This window comes from Bombina bombina, chromosome 1, assembly GCF_027579735.1.
Source record: "Bombina bombina isolate aBomBom1 chromosome 1, aBomBom1.pri, whole genome shotgun sequence".
NCBI classification, from domain to species: domain Eukaryota; kingdom Metazoa; phylum Chordata; class Amphibia; order Anura; family Bombinatoridae; genus Bombina; species Bombina bombina.
The window spans coordinates 950,050,096-950,067,226 of record NC_069499.1 but is presented as its reverse complement, the minus strand read 5'-3'; positions in this window follow the sequence as shown (position 1 = coordinate 950,067,226).

Below are 17,131 nucleotides of genomic sequence, written 5' to 3'. Positions count from 1 at the left end.
TATATTTGTTATAGTATTTCAAATGCCCTTTTTAAATATAATATTCGAATTATGCAATATTCGAAATAGAAACATTCAAATTGATATATTTGTATCTATTATGTATCAATTTACTAAATTCCCTACAATATGAACTATTAAACTTCTGAATAGTATTTTGAATGTGGATACTCAATCTAATTATGAACATTCGAAATTTAAAGGAACATTCAAAAACAGGAAATAATATTTGATTACTGAATTTTAATGGATTTTCTTTATGCATTATGCAAAACGAATATCCACATGACTATTCGTTCTACCAAACAAATTACAGCACATTTGCCATCCCTATTTACAGATTTGCATTTTAGCCATTCATGAATAACTCCACGGGAGTGAGCACAAGGTTATATATTGGGGAAAGGGCAATAGCAGTGTCTTGCTGTGAGAAGCTATAACAATGTTCTGAGATAAGAGGTGGTCTGTAGTAGCGTAGAGACCGGCAGAAATTTAGAGGTTTAATGGTTACAAAGTACAAAGCTGGGGAATGAGTAGTAAAGGAGCTATCTAGCTTTTTAAAAATGAAAACATTTGGAGTAGACTGCCCCCTTAAGTATGAGAATGAAAGAGGAAAGAGTAATGACATCACTTGTAATCAGCATACCTCCCACAATCCTACACCAGTTTTTGTGTATCAGCCCCATATTTTAATGACCACATCATGCTTGACTACTAATCAGTGAAGGCTTGCTACTTGAAGCTCTAAAACAGTTGCAGCCCCTGATGGTTCATCATTAGAAAAAGTCATTAGGGAGATTCCCACAAAAGTCATATCACTGGTACCTTAACCCTAATGGAAACACCCTGATTCGCCACTGCAAGCAGTGGCGGACTTATGGAAGTGCTATGCACGTTTAGACACGTGTAGCCACCCCGTTGAGCTATGAAGGTTTGTTAGCCCCCAAATTAATAGAACTGCCACTGACTTCAAGATGCCCCTACCCATGACCCTACTGCAAGCTTATACCCTAAATGCAAACCTCCTTGACAACACCACACTTTCTTAAATACTAACTGTGCCCCCAATACCTCAGTGCCACACTGCAAGTTATTAAGCCTAATGTGACCCCTCCTATCCCCCACTGCAAATTAATCCTAACCGCACCACCACTGGGATTCAACTCTAACTGTAAATCCTCTTGACCCCACCACAAGTTCATAGTCACTGCAAACTCCCACTACAAATACAGTTAAACAATACAGGGGCAGATTACAAGTGAAGCGCTATTTAACTCTCCCGCATAATTGTTAACTGTGCTAGAAGTAAGTCTATGTAGTAGTCTTTGAAAAAACAGTGGAAAAACACCCTACTCATGCGCAAAACCGATGGCAGATTCTCAAGTGTGCTAATCCGACATGAAAATATATGAATATTTCTTATTAAAATGTTCTTCACATAGAAGAGTATGTTCTATTTATTCAAAAATACAGTACGTATATATATATATATATATATATATATATATGTATATATGATGTTTGTTTTGCACAAATATATTTATACCTTTATATATGATATGACTTTGCTTGCAGAAAGTGAAAAGGACCAGGAATATCTGGTCCAAAAAGTCAAAGAAGAAAGAACACATGGGCCTGTACCTTAACATCAATAAAACAAAGGTAATGACAACAGCAGACAACGATACAGTTAATATAACAATCGACAATTAAGAAGTTGAATCAGTACAAGATTCCCTTTTCCTTGGATCCAAAATTGACCGCAGCATGAATCAGGTCCGGAAATCAACAGAAGAATTGCACTTGGTCACAACGCAATGTAAGGAATGTAAAATATTTGGAAGAGCAAAGATATTAGCACTACAACAAAGATTTGAATAATCATCACAATTATTTTTCCAATCTCAACGTTCGTTACGTGAAAGCTGGACACTTAAGAAGTTGGACAGAAGGAAAATCAACACTTTCAAACTATGGTGATGGAGGCGAATGCTGCGCATGCCATGGACATCAAAGGTCACAAACAAGACGACCCTAGAGTGATTCAAAACAAATATATGGTTGGATGGCAAAATCACCAAGCAGCAGCTCTCATACTTTGGTCATATCATGCAAGCTAATTCCTTGAAAACATTAATGCTTGGCATAGTCAGTGGAATAAGAAGAAGAGGACATCAAAGAACACGCTGGCTGGACATAATCAAGGCCGACACGACCATGCCCATGAAAGAATTGAAAGAAGATCGTAAAGCATGGAGAATGTTGATCCATAAAGTGACGGAAAGTCAGTCTCGACTGAATGGTTAAATCATCATATATGATTATATATAGGTATACATATATACAGATAGTGTTGGATAGTGTTATTATGAGTCTAATGGTACTTTGTAATATGTTTTTTATGTGTTTTGTATAACTTTTTTTGGACGAAATAATTAGCCAGAGCTATGACTTTGCACTAACACCAGGCACATTAGCGTCAATTGCAATCAAGAGATTGCGTTTACTTTCAATGAGCGAAAAACCCGAAGTACACAGACAGCAGCTATAAGCCCCTAATCGCGCGCACGTAACTGTTAGCGCAACACTCGTAATCTGGCTCACAATTTATAATAAAAAAGAAAACACATAAGACACTTCCTCCTTACTCTTTGATGTCCTATTGTCTTCAAAAAATAGCAACAACTTCACACTACAGTCTGGTTCTTTAAAGGGACAATTTTTAAATATAAAACTTTAAAGTAGTATTTGTGGATACCATGTTAATGAGACATTAATGGGACATGAAACCCCAAATTTATCTTTCATGATTGAGCTAGAGCATGCAATTGTATACAACTTTTTAATTTACCTCTATTATCACATTTTCTTTGTTCTCTCAGTATCTTTTGCTGAAAAACAGGAACATAAGATCAGGAGCAGTATTACACTACTGGGGGCTAGCTGCTGTTTGGTGACTGCACATAAATGCCTCTTTTCATTGGTTCACCAAATGTGTTCAGCTAGCTCCTAGTAGTGCATTGCTGCTCCTTCACCAAAGGATACCAAGAGAATGAAACAAATTTGATAATAGAGGGAAATTAAAAAGTTGTATAAAATCCCATGCTATATCTGAATCATGAAAGAAAAATGTTGGGTTTTATGTCCCTTTAACCATGCATATCACCTTTTAAAAGGTATCTTCAGTTAGCAGTACAACCAATTAGAACTAGCGCCAGTACATTGCATAGCACACTAAAGATATTTTTAATAAAAGCCCTGGTACAAGGGAGGCCTTAATTTGCTACCTTTCACAAGCTTGACAAGAAAAAAGTATTTTTATTTCAATGGAGCAAAGTCTTAACATATTTATAATTGACTGTCCCTTTAAATCTCCTCTACATAAAGATTGGACATTAGTCTTAGATTATTAATATCAGTATCCAATCAGGATTGTAAATAGGTGGGCTACTAAAGTTAAACAAACACATTTATTCTGATTTGCTTAATGTTATGATTGCATCTCTGTATGGGCTACAAATAAAAATCTCATCTATATACCATTTTTCTATATTTTGTAATTAAAGGGACAGTCAACTCCAAAAATATTATTGTTTAAAAAGATAGATAATTCCTTTATTACCCATTAACCAGTTTTGCACAGCCAACATGGCTATATTAATATACTATTTTACCTCTGTGATTACCTGGTATCTAAGCCTCTTCTGAAAGCCCCCTTATTACATGGCTATTTATTTATTATCTATTGACTTGCATTTTAGCCAATTAGTGAGCTTTTCAGTTCCTGTTAGAAATGGAAGCGCAGAACATTGTTATATTACCCAGAGTCATTGAGGCGATTTATCAAATGTCTGTCAGACCTGATCCGACAGTGTGGATCAGGTTCGACAGACCTCGCTGAATGCGGAGAGCAATACGCTTTCCGTATTCAGCATTGCACCAGCAGCTCACAAGAACTGCTGGTGCAACACCGCCCCCTGCAGACTTGCGGCCAATGGGCCGCCAGCAGCGGGGTGTCAATCAACCCGATCGTACTCGAATGGGTTGAATTGTGGCGATTCCTGTCCGCCTCATCAGAGACCACTGCTTCATAACTGCTGTTTCTGGTGAGTCAGAAGACTCGCCAGAAACACGAGCCCACAAGCTCCATCCGGAGCTTGATAAATGGGCCTCATTGGCTGCACTCTCTAGTGACCTATTTATAACTGTCCCTAATTGGCCACAGCAGAGAAGGTAACCTAAGTTACAATATGGCAGCTCCCATTGTTTTATAGACACCTAGGGGCCAATTTATGAAAGTGCGAGCGGACATGATACAATGTAGCCGCACATCAATAAATGCCATGTAAACTGCTTGTGCAATGCCGCCACCTGCAGATTCACAGCCAATCGGCCGTTAGCAGGGGCTGTCAGTCAGCCCGATCTTATAGGAACGGGAGGATTGATGTCTGCAGCCTCAGAGCAGACGGACAAGTTATAGAGCACCGGATTTTAGACTGCTGCTTCATAACTGCTGTTTCCGAGCGAGGCTCAAGGCTCGTGCAGAAACAAGGGCATCCATTCAGAGCTTGATAATTCGGCCCCTAAAACTTTACACTTATTTTGTCAATATTTAAACAACTAATGAAACTTTAAAAAATAAATCTCCATGTTATTCTCAAACTAATCTTTTCTTTAAATGCTTCATTCTATCTAGCATTTATTTAGTGTTTAATGTCCCTTTACAGGAGTATGAAAATCAAAATGATACCTTTCATGCTTCAGATAGGGCCTCATCATTCAGTGAAAAAAAAAATCCAATTTACTTACATTTTTAAATCGACCTATTTCTCTTTGTATCATTTGTTGAAATGTATTCCTTTCTAAGAAAGCATACTGAGGTAGTCTCAGGAGTGTTCAGTTGTCTTTATGTATAATGTTCTAACATTATACTGCACAGAACATACAGTATGTATTTTCCTGAACCTGCGCCAGTATGATCTATTGGAAAGCAGCTACATTTCAACAAAGAAGACTAATGACATGTTTTTTTTTAACTACATCAAAAATAAGAGCAGCAGGGAGCAAGTCATGATAAAATATTCATTACAAGTTCCACTGCAACTCTAGTGAGTAAGGATTCCATCTTTAAAGGGACAGTCTAGTCAAAATTAAACTTTCATAATTTAGATAAGACGTCATTTTAAACAAATTTCCAATTTACTTTTATAATCAATTTTGCTTTGTTCTCTTGGTATTCTTAGTTGAACGTTAAACCTGGGTAGGCTGATATGCTAATTTTCCAAGCCATTGAAGGCCACCTCTTACCTCAGTGCATTTTCACGTTTTTCACAGTTAATTCATGTGTGCCATATAGGTAACATTGTGCTCACACCCATGGAGTTACTTATGAGAGGGCACTGATTGGCTAAAATGAAAGTCTGTCAAAATAACTTAAATAAGGGGCAGTCTGCAGAGGCTTAGATATAAGGTAATCACAGAGGTAAAAAGTATATTAATATAATTGTGTTGGTTATGCAAAACTAGGAAATGAGTAATAAAGGGATTATCTATCTTTTTAAACAAAACAAAATCTGGGGTAGACTGTCCCTTTAACTTTCTTGTGAAGGTTATCAACTTTATTAGATTCATTACACATTAGTTAAAGGGTTTAGAAACTAATCCCACTTTGTATTAGACACTTGGGGCGCGATCCGATATACAGCGTAGTTTTCGGCACAAGCGAGGGAACCCGCGCCGCCCGTAATTTCACCTCGCAACTCGACCTATCCAATATACTGCGCCGTCAGATGCTAAACTGGCGTAAGTAGGAAAAACAGGCGATCAGCTAAAATGTGCACAAATACACATTTTAGTCGTCGCAAGTACTTAACACCAGGATTTTGTTCACGTAAACTTTCAATAAAGTGTAGTTTTATGCAAATTAGGCAAAGAATCATAAAAACTAACCGCCAGTTCTAAAAGATACGCCACGTAATTACGACATTCAAAAATCATACTTAAACCCCTGCGCAGCCGCCATTTTCTTTAGTGTGTTTGGTTGGTTCTTGGAGCTACAGCACACTACAGTGAGTAGGAGAAAGTGGTTAGAGTAGAGAGAGAGGCGCATTGCATATATTTAGTTAGGTTGGATTTGGTGGATTTGTTAATCTTGTACATTACTGTCACTTTTTTACATATTGCACACATTTTGCATACACACATATACAAAATACACAACATTTTTTTTTATAACACCTTACACATTTTATTTATCTTTTACAGTGTGAAAGGCTGAGTGTTTGGTTGTGATTGTGTGTGATTGAAGTGGGAGTGAGTGTGAGTGTGTGACTGTGTGTAGTGTGAGGATGTCAGGGAGAGCTAGGGCGGGGGGAGGAGGGAAGGGGAGTTGCAGGGAGAGGATTATGGTCAGGAAGAGCAGCATGGTCCCCGTCAGGGAGTCAGTGGGGTGAGGAGAGGGAGACTTAGAAGGGAGGATGGGAGTGGGGTTGCCCCAAGGCCAGGCACACTCAGTAGAAGAGGGATAGAGGGTGCACATGGGGATAGAAGGGGGGAGGAGGGAGAGGATAGGGAGGAACCCACACCAGGATCATCCCAGGGAGGGAGCCAGGCGGCTGAGGACGAGGAGCGTATGAGGTGCCCCAACTTCACCTTTGCTGAAAACCTCGCTCTAGTCCAAGCCGTCCTGGAGAACCATACCGCCCTCTTTGGCCAAGAGAAGGGCAAAGGAGTTGCCGTAGGCGTAAAGATGCCTGGCTGAAGGTGGAGGAGGCAGTTAATGGTGTGTCCCAGCAGAGGAGGACTGTGGATGGCCTAAAGAAAAGGTGGAATGATTGTAAGAGGAGAGTCAAGGAGAAGATGGGCCAAGAAGCAATGTCCCAGAGGGCAACAGGAGGTGGGCCTCACCAGGAGGCAGAATATAACGAGTGGCAGGAGCTCATTCGTAGGTCCCTGAGCGTCACAGCAGTCTGTGGACTTCCAGGGGCTCGTGACTCAGGGATTGCAACATCAGCGCAGCATGCTGGTGAGTAACATCCCACACACCAGTATTATATGTATTTGAGATATAACATCCTATAACGTCACACATTCATGTACACAATGAGGAGCATGGTATTTGGCCTACTAACAAAAACATCTACAATTAGATTTCACATTAAAGGGACATTAAAACAAATCTTTTTATTTCATTATTCAGATAGAGAATACAGTTTTAAACAACATCCCAATTTACTTCTATTATCTAATTTCCTTCATTATTTTGTTATTCTTTGTTTATTAACCTCTTAAGGACATATGACAGAATTTTTCCGTCATAAAACAATTGAGCAAACTGAAAGCTGTGTCCTTAAAGGGTTAAATATCAATGCACATGGGTGAGGCAATCACATGAGGCATTGATGTGCAGCCACCAATCAGCAGCTTCTGAGCCTATCTAGATATGCTTTTCAGCTAAGAATATCAAGAGAATGAAGCAAAATAGGTAATGGAAGTAAATTACAAAGTTGTTTAAAATTGCATGCTCTAGCTGAATCATGAAAGAATAAAAATGGGTTTAATGTCCATTTAATGCTACTTAACACATTGAAATTCATGATATGAGGTGGAATAGTGAAATACTAACATGTCTCAGAGTAACACAGGCCACAAGCCACATGTAGAGTTTTCAGTAAATGGACACTATAGTCATCACAACCATAGTGTCACTTAAAGAACACATTTTCACCATCACTTACATAAACACAGAACTATTGTATGAAACACATACATGTATACTTTGCATATTAAAAACCCTCATATCACAAATCTCAATGTGCACATGCATGTTATAGAGTTTGACATGAGAATGTGTATAGGCCCTAGCATGTACATTGTATGCCCACATGGATATAAATCTGACTGTACTAATTCCTCTCATCATTTGACTCCTCCACAGAACCTCCAGTCACCAGGGTGCAAACGCCTATGCATCCACCTCCACCACCGCCACAAAGAATTTCTCCACCTCGACCACCGGTCCAGAGACTCCAGCAAGAGTATGCTCCCAGGCATGAGCTGGGTTGGAGTGCCTCTATTGACAATCCAGATGTCATGCCGCCAGCATTGCAAGAGGATACCTGGCAGGAGCCCAGGCCGGAGGACTATTCCTTTGGCTTGGAGGGGGAGCCAAGTCAGCCCTGAAGGGTAGATGCCTTTACCCCCCCACACCAGTCAGGGATTATACCACCAGGCTGAGTGGGTGCACACCAGCCGGCAATGGGACTACCAGTCCATCCGGAGATCTCCACCATCTGCTTCGCTTGGAAGAGCTCCAGCATCTGAGGAGGAGCATAGAGCTGTCATCATCCCTCAGGCAGCACCGCCTGTGATCCCTCTGGCAGCACCAGCAGCTGTGATCCCTCCAGCAGCACCAGCAGCTGTGATCCCTCCAGCAGCACCAGCAGCTGTGATCCCTCCGGCAGCACCAGCAGCTGAGGATATTGAAGTTGAAACAGCAGATAGAGGTGAAACTGCGCCTAGAGTCCCTGCTGGGGAAGAGCCTATAGATCCTCTGACTTCTGCCATGGGCGACGAATACATTGCCCTACAGAGGAGACAAACAGTAACCTGCAAGAGGCTCACATCAACCTGCGAGAGAATGCAGAGAGACCAACGCAGGTTTTACAGGAGCCAACAGACTTTACTACAGCATTCCATTGAGCAGCAACGGGACATGGCAGCATCTTTAAGTTTTATCGTCCAGAACCAATCTCAGATGCTGAGAGTTATTTCAGACATGCAGATTCAGAGTGACAACAGATGGAGGGAACAAAACCAACTGTTGGGTGTGTTGGTGGAGCATTTCACACACCAGAAGGACATTGCCTCCAGCATCTCATCTGTGGCCAGCACTCCTGCAGGATCCTCTGAATCCACACAACCCAGGAGAGGCAGGAAACCCACTCCAGGCCCCTCAGCCCCCTCATCTAAGAAGCCGGAAAAAAAAATATTGTTATATTTCATCCTAAATCTTGTACTAATCCCTCTCATCATTTGAGTCCTCCACAGAACCTCCAGTCACCAGGGTGCAAACGCCTATGCATCCACCTCCACCACCGCCACAAAGAATTTCTCCACCTCGACCACTGGTCCAGAGACTCCAGCAAGAGTATGCTCCCAGGCATGAGCTGGGTTGGAGTGCCTCTATTGACAATCCAGATGTCATGCCGCCAGCATTGCAAGAGGATACCTGGCAGGAGCCCTGGCGAGAGGACTATTCCTTTGGCTTGGAGGGGGAGCCAAGTCAGCCCCGAAGGGTAGATGCCTTTACCCCCCCACACCAATATCAGGCCAGTCAGGGATTATACCACCAGGCTGAGTGGGTGCACACCAGCCGGCAATGGGACTACCAGTCCATCCGGAGATCTCCACCATCTGCTTCGCTTGGAAGAGCTTCAGCATCTAAGGAGGAGCATAGAGCTGCCATCATCCCTCAGGCAGCACCGTCTGTGATCCCTCCAGCAGCACCAGCAGCTGTGATCCCTCCAGCAGCACCAGCAGCTGTGATCCCTCCAGCAGCACCAGCAGCTGTGATCCCTCTGGCAGCACCAGCAGCTGAGGATATTGAAGTTGAAACAGCAGATAGAGGTGAACCTGCGCCTAGAGTCCCTGCTGGGGAAGAGCCTATAGATCCTCTGACTTCCGCCATGGGCGATGAATACATTGCCCTACAGAGGAGGCAAACAGTAACCTGCAAGAGGCTCACATCAACCTGCGAGAGAATGCAGAGAGACCAACGCAGGTTTTACAGGAGCCAACAGACTTTACTACAGTGTTCCATTGAGCAGCAACGGGACATGGCAGCATCTTTAAGTGGTATCGTCCAGAACCAATCTCAGATGCTGAGAGTTATTTCGGACATGCAGATTCAGAGTGACTACAGATGGAGGGAACTAAACCAACTGTTGGGTGTGTTGGTGGAGCATTTCACACACCAGAAGGACATTGCCTCCAGCATCTCATCTGTGGCCAGCACTCCTGCAGGATCCTCTGAATCCACACAACCCAGGAGAGGCAGGAAACCCACTCCAGGCCCCTCAGCCCCCTCATCTAAGAAGCCGGAAAAAAAAAATATTGTTATATTTCATCCTAAATCTTGTACTAATCCCTTTCATCATTTGAGTCCTCCACAGAACTTCCAGTCACCAGGGTGCAAACGCCTATGCATCCACCTCCACCACCGCCACAAAGAATTTCTCCACCTCGACCACCGGTCCAGAGACTCCAGCAAGAGTATGCTCCCAGGCATGAGCTGGGTTGGAGTGCCTCTATTGACAATCCAGATGTCATGCCGCCAGCATTGCAAGAGGATACCTGGCAGGAGCCCTGGCGAGATGACTATTCCTTTGGCTTGGAGGGGGAGCCAAGTCAGCCCCGAAGGGTAGATGCCTTTACCCCCCCACACCAATATCAGGCCAGTCAGGGATTATACCACCAGGCTGAGTGGGTGCACACCAGCCGGCAATGGGACTACCAGTCCATCCGGAGATCTCCACCATCTGCTTCGCTTGGAAGAGCTCCAGCATCTAAGGAGGAGCATAGAGCTTCCATCATCCCTCAGGCAGCACCGTCTGTGATCCCTCCAGCAGCACCATCAGCTGTGATCCCTCCAGCAGCACCAGCAGCTGTGATCCCTCCAGCAGCACCAGCAGCTGTGATCCCTCCGGCAGCACCAGCAGCTGAGGATATTGAAGTTGAAACAGCAGATAGAGGTGAACCTGCGCCTAGAGTCCCTGCTGGGGAAGAGCCTATAGATCCTCTGACTTCCGCCATGGGCGACGAATACATTGCCCTACAGAGAAGGCAAACAGTAACCTGCAAGAGGCTCACATCAACCTGCGAGAGAATGCAGAGAGACCAACGCAGGTTTTACAGGAGCCAACAGACTTTACTACAGCGTTCCATTGAGCAGCAACGGGACATGGCAGCATCTTTAAGTGGTATCGTCCAGAACCAATCTCAGATGCTGAGAGTTATTTCGGACATGCAGATTCAGAGTGACTACAGATGGAGGGAACTAAACCAACTGTTGGGTGTGTTGGTGGAGCATTTCACACACCAGAAGGACATTGCCTCCAGCATCTCATCTGTGGCCAGCACTCCTGCAGGATCCTCTGAATCCACACAACCCAGGAGAGGCAGGAAACCCACTCCAGGCCCCTCAGCCCCCTCATCTAAGAAGCCGAAAATAAAAAATATTGTTATATTTCATCCTAAATCTTGTCCTCTGCTATTTACCATATAATTGTCATCCACATCCATGTGAGGGGTGTTTTAGTACACTAATATCTTTGAAAAATATAATAAGGCCTGTGTGGAAATGGCCCAGAAAAGGTAATATCATCATGTTTATGACATATTCATGTTCTCTAAACCATATCACATAGTTGTGTATGAAGGGTACATATAGTGATATTCACTTTTAAGATGTAAATCAAGGTTTCTCACATCCAATAGAAATTGACCCATGTGCAGGGATAGGCACGAGCCAAGGCTGTGGCGGACATTTTCTAAGGTAAAGAGTTTTAGTGAAGGACACCTTGCCTATCCCTGCACATGGGTATATATATCTAAATAATAATGTTTTTTACAGAAGGTGTGAACATAAGGTATAAACATCCATTTTCATTCCTCGAAATGATAGTCAATAAATCATAGTGACCAAAACATGAATTGAACTAATGATATATTTTCAGTAATTAGAGTGGTTAAGGAAATGGGGGTGGGATGTAGTAGTTTCACTTACATGCAGTGGAACTCCACAGTATGTTATTCGATGACCAGCTGCAGCAGGGGCAGCACCATCACCATGGATCAGCAGCAACTATAGAATCAGCATGTGTAGACAGAACAACAGGGGATTGTAGGGCTTCCAGCACCCCTTGTGCCCCATGATGACCCCTTGTGCCCCATGATGACTCCTTGTGCCCCATGATGTCCCCTTGTGCCCTATGATGACCCCTTATGCCCCATGATGTCCCCTTGTGCCCCATGATGACCCCTTGTGCCCCATGATGACCCCTTGTGCTCCATGATGTCCCCTTGTGCCCCATGATGACACCCTGTGCCCCATGATGACACCCTGTGCCCCATGATGCACCCCTTTGTGATTGGTTTGACAATTTTGCAGGGGCAGGAATAATAAATGCTTTGAAGAGGTTAACTATTTGTGATCAAGCTGCTGATATGTATGTTGTTAAGCATGCACTTGTTAGGCCTTCAGAGAGTTGCGTTGGTTTCTAAGTCAGTGCAAGGGTTCCTGCGGCTGAAATTTGTGGTGAGATGAGAATGGAGTAGATTTTCTGAAATCTGCGCGCGTAAGTACTTACGCCGTATATTGGATACCAAACTGCGCATTTTTTGTATGTCAGTCTATGGGCCAAAAAACGACGGGGGAAGGCAGAAATATACGCGCGTAACTTCGAAGTTACGCCGTATATAGGATACCAAACCCGCGCAAATATTGGCGTCACCGGCTTTTGCGGATGACGATTTATATCGGATCGGGCCCCAAGGGCGAGATTACATATGCGGGGTAGGCTTCAGCGTAACTGCTGAAACCCGCGTCGCCTTTAATTTCACCCTGCACATAGGGGAATCACATATACTGTATATAGCGCCGGCAGTTCATAAACTGCCATAAGTCGGATAAACTAGCAATGTGTAAATACACATTTCTGGAGTTGCCAGTGAGAGAGTCGCATAAGAAAAAAAAAAAAGTTAAATCTCCTGTAAAAGTCTAACCCACCTCCCAAAAATAAACCTGACATGTTAACCCCCCCACAACGCAATATACCTAATAAATGTATTAACCCCTAACTGTCACACCGCGTTGCTCTAGCCATTGCAAGGGGTGCAGCGTCTCCTTCTCTGCTCGTTTCCAGGGGCAGTGTTGGCTCCGGGAGCGTGCGGCGCTGACGTCATCGCCGCATGCTCCGGATGCCGGTCTGAGCTCAGTGGCGTGAATCTGCACCTATTTAAATGCTCAAAGAATGATCTGTAACTGCCCAAGTATAGGTGTTACTTTGTGTGCTCCTGGGTGTGACAGATCATTCTTTTTTGTTCCTGATAACTGTTTCTGAACCTGCCTGTCTAACTACTCTACCTGCCTTAACCCTTAAACTGCTGGATTGATCACTGTTGCTGAACCTGCCTGTCTGACTACTCTACCTGCCTTAACCCTTAAACTGCTGGATTGATCACTGTTGCTGAACCTGCCTGTCTGACTACTCTACCTGCCTTAACCCTTAAACTGCTGGACTGCTTTTACTGTTGCCAAACAGTGCCTGCCTGACCATTTTAGTGGTTTATCCTTGGACTGCTTTACTGTTGCCAAACCCTGCCTGCCTGACTATTCTAGTGGTTTATCCTTGGACTGCTTTTACTGTTGCCAAACCCTGCCTGCCTGACCATTCAAGTGGTTCATCCTTGGACTGCTCTGCTGTTGCCGCTGGGGACTGTCCTGCCTGTGGTGAGTGCTGCCTTCCTCATCTCACTAACTTTCTCTGCTCTGGGATATTCCCTATCATTCCGACTCAACGCCGGGATAATAAGACTACTGGCCGAGTTTGGTCTGATAGAGGAGTATCCCACGAGCATTACATTATACTTGGGCTATGCAGCCAGATGAGGTGGCACAAGCTGTTTATCTTCAGGGGCAGATGTTGGGAACCCATACCACACAGTTGCAGAATATGGATTCCAAACTAGAGGCTATTACCGCTAAACTCTCCTTACTAGTTGCAGCGAGGGATGCCGTTCCTGTTTCTACACCACCAGCCCCTACTCCTAGGACTGTGACTTCTTCCTCTGCTTCTGTAAGTATACCCTTGATACCCTTCAAATAGAACACACAGGTAGCACACAGTATGAGGCAACAGCGTCTTTATTGAGCAACGTTTCGGGGCTCCTGCCCCTTTATCAAGCTAACAAACAAGTGAACATGTCAAGCTAATATAGACACAGGTGACCAATCACAAAACAACGGGGAGGGGTCAATCTGGAAGTGAGATCACACATGACCTCATACACATTATCACTCATAATTATCCCCTACACTCCTGAAGTGAAAGGTTCACCAAATTAAAAACAGGTGCAGCAAGTTGCAAACTCTACTACACAATTAAATAAATGACATACATTGGTAATTTCATGAAGTACATCAAAAAAAGTTTAAATAAATATAACCAAACAGAAAGCACAATAAATGAAAGGAAGCAGGTCAAACTCCCAATTAAGCCCTTTGGGATGCATGGTATCCAGTTTCCAAATCCATCTTGCCTCTCTATATAGTACATCTTTGGCCCTATCTCCCCCTCTAGTATGTCTGGGGGCCTGGTCTATGACCATGGCCCCTATTTAAGAAAGTCTGGCGGACCTGATCCGACAGTGTGGATCAGGTCCGCCAGACCTTGCTGTATACCGCGAGCAATACGCTCGCCGTATTCAGCATTGCACTAGCAGCTCACAAGAGCTGCTGGTGCAACGCCGCCCCCTGCAGACTCGCAGCCAATGGGCCGCCAGCAGGGGGGTGTCAATCAACCCAATCGTACTCGATCGGGTTGATTTCCGGCGATGTCTGTCTGCCTGCTCAGAGCAGGCGGAATGGTTATGGAGCAGCGGTCTTTGTGAACGCTGCTTCATAACTGCTGTTTCTGGGAGCCTGCAGGCTCTCCAGAAACACGGGGCATCAAGCTCCATTCGGAGCTTGATAGATAGGCCCCTATGTATCTAAGTTGATTAATTTGATGGCCTTTTTCTAAAAAGTGTGCTGGCACCGGGAGATTAGATGTTTTCTTATTTCTGATTGTAGATTTGTGTTGGCATATGTGTTCCCTGACCTTTTGGGTCGTCTCACCTACATATAATAGCCCACACGGACACTTTAAAGCATAAACTACATGCGTAGAGTTGCATGTATAATAACCCTTAATCAACAAATGTTCTCCAGTATATGGATGAGAAATAGAATCACCTTTGATGACATTGCCACACTGACCACACCCCAAACAGGGAAACGTACAATTTTTAGGTTTGCCAAAGAATCTATGTGCCACTCTGATGGTAGAGTCAGGGTTGGGCATTGCCCTAACCAATCATTTACCCAGGGTGTTGCCCATACGGTAAGCTGCTCTTGGGATGGTTTGGAATTCTTCTATGTCTGGGCAAGCTTCCTTCAATAATGGCCAATGTCTCTTGATAATGTTGTAAACTTTTTGACTCATAGCATTATATGAGGTAAGAAAATTCAATCTTTTAATGTCAGGTGTAGTATATCTCTTAGGGGGATCATTAATGGATTTTTACACTTCATCAAGTTTCTGACTGTCATACCCCCTATTAATGAATTTATTCTTCATTTCAACTGACCTAACCTGTCTCATCCTGGGATCAGAGACTATCCTATCCACCCTAATCAATTGGCAGGAACCCCGAAACGTTGCTCAATAAAGGCGCTGTTGCCTCATACTGTGTGCTACCTGTGTGTTCTATATTTACTAGGACCCTGGAAAGGGAGGTCCTCCTGGTGTGCACCTACATTTACCTAATGTTGATTCAAAGGGACATTTTCCTGAGGTGTGTGTTGGTCTTGCTACTTTTCTACAAGTATTACACCCTTTCAAGGAATACAGCATCACAATATTTTACTAAGGAGTTTGATTTATATATACAACAGCACCTTCCTACTGTTTAAACATGGCCTGTGAAATGGGCTTATTTTCGTATACAGATGAAGAGTCAGCCTGGATTGCTACTCTTACAGTGGGACCAAGAGAGTTTCTGATGGCGCCTGACAAAGACCTACAAAGATGTGAACTTGAGAAACTTCTGAGGAGATCTACAGCTACATGCTTCCACAATGGCAGAATACTAAAAAGTCAAACACATTCCCTGTGGTATGAGATGCCCCCCTCCAACCCACCTTTTTCTCAGATAATCAGGAGTTCTGCACAAAATATCAACAGATCCTTAATAAAAATTCCATGGATCTGATGATACTTAATATTGAATTCTCTGATCGTGAATTACAGGAACTTACTGGGAAGATAGAAGCCCAAAAGAATAAATTACGTGACACCGTGGGAGAAGAGGAGTTCCAGCGCATTCACCAGAAGGTTGTAGAAGGGGTTAATACCTCTAAGTCTGAGATCGAGGAGCGTAAGAGATGCAAATTCAGACGTAATGAGCAGGACTACAACTCTGGCAGCGTGTTGTCAGTATATGGCCAGGTTATAACACAATATATTTAATAATTATTCTTTAAAAATAAACCCTTAATCAATATGCATATACTAGACCATAAAAATAATATAAATTCCTGAATTCTTTTTTATTAGTTGATATCTATAAACACAATGAAATATATTTGTAGGAACCAGAGTATGAGTCAATATTATACACGTTTAAAACTATTAAAGTATGCTATGCAAAGTTCATAAAAGTTTACCTTTAAAACTAGCCTTATTCACAATAGCCTTTCATTCAATTAACACAATGAGATTCCAAGATTTTAGCTACTAACATTCAACAGTACAATCAGCTATATAGATATAATTTGTTCTAATACAATTCTAATTAGGACACTAAAAGTACATATATTCTTAATGTAAACAGTCACTTTAAATGTCCATTTATTTAAACTGGAACAAATTCTTAGTTACTTATAATTAAAACCAATTCTAAGATAGATATATATATATATTTATATATATATATATATATATATATATATATATATATATATATATATATATATGTTTTGCAAATATAAACAACTTAAAATTTAGGATTAGTTTAAAATATACAGGCTATGAATATAAGCTAAAATACAAACTGCTCTCTTAAATCTATTACTTACAATTTAACTATGATCTTACCAATAACCTTTGTATACTTTACCCAGATAAAACCAATTGATATCCAATATTTCTCAACAGGTCGCATATGGAGAATAAAAGTAGCTGTTTGCTTATAATAACTGCAGCAGTTATTCGTCCAGGGTTCTAGCAAAACAGTTTACCAGCCAAAGTTAGCAAGAGTTAGCCAGCAGCCTCCTTTCTCTCTCTATGCTTGGGGTTAAATCATCTGATCT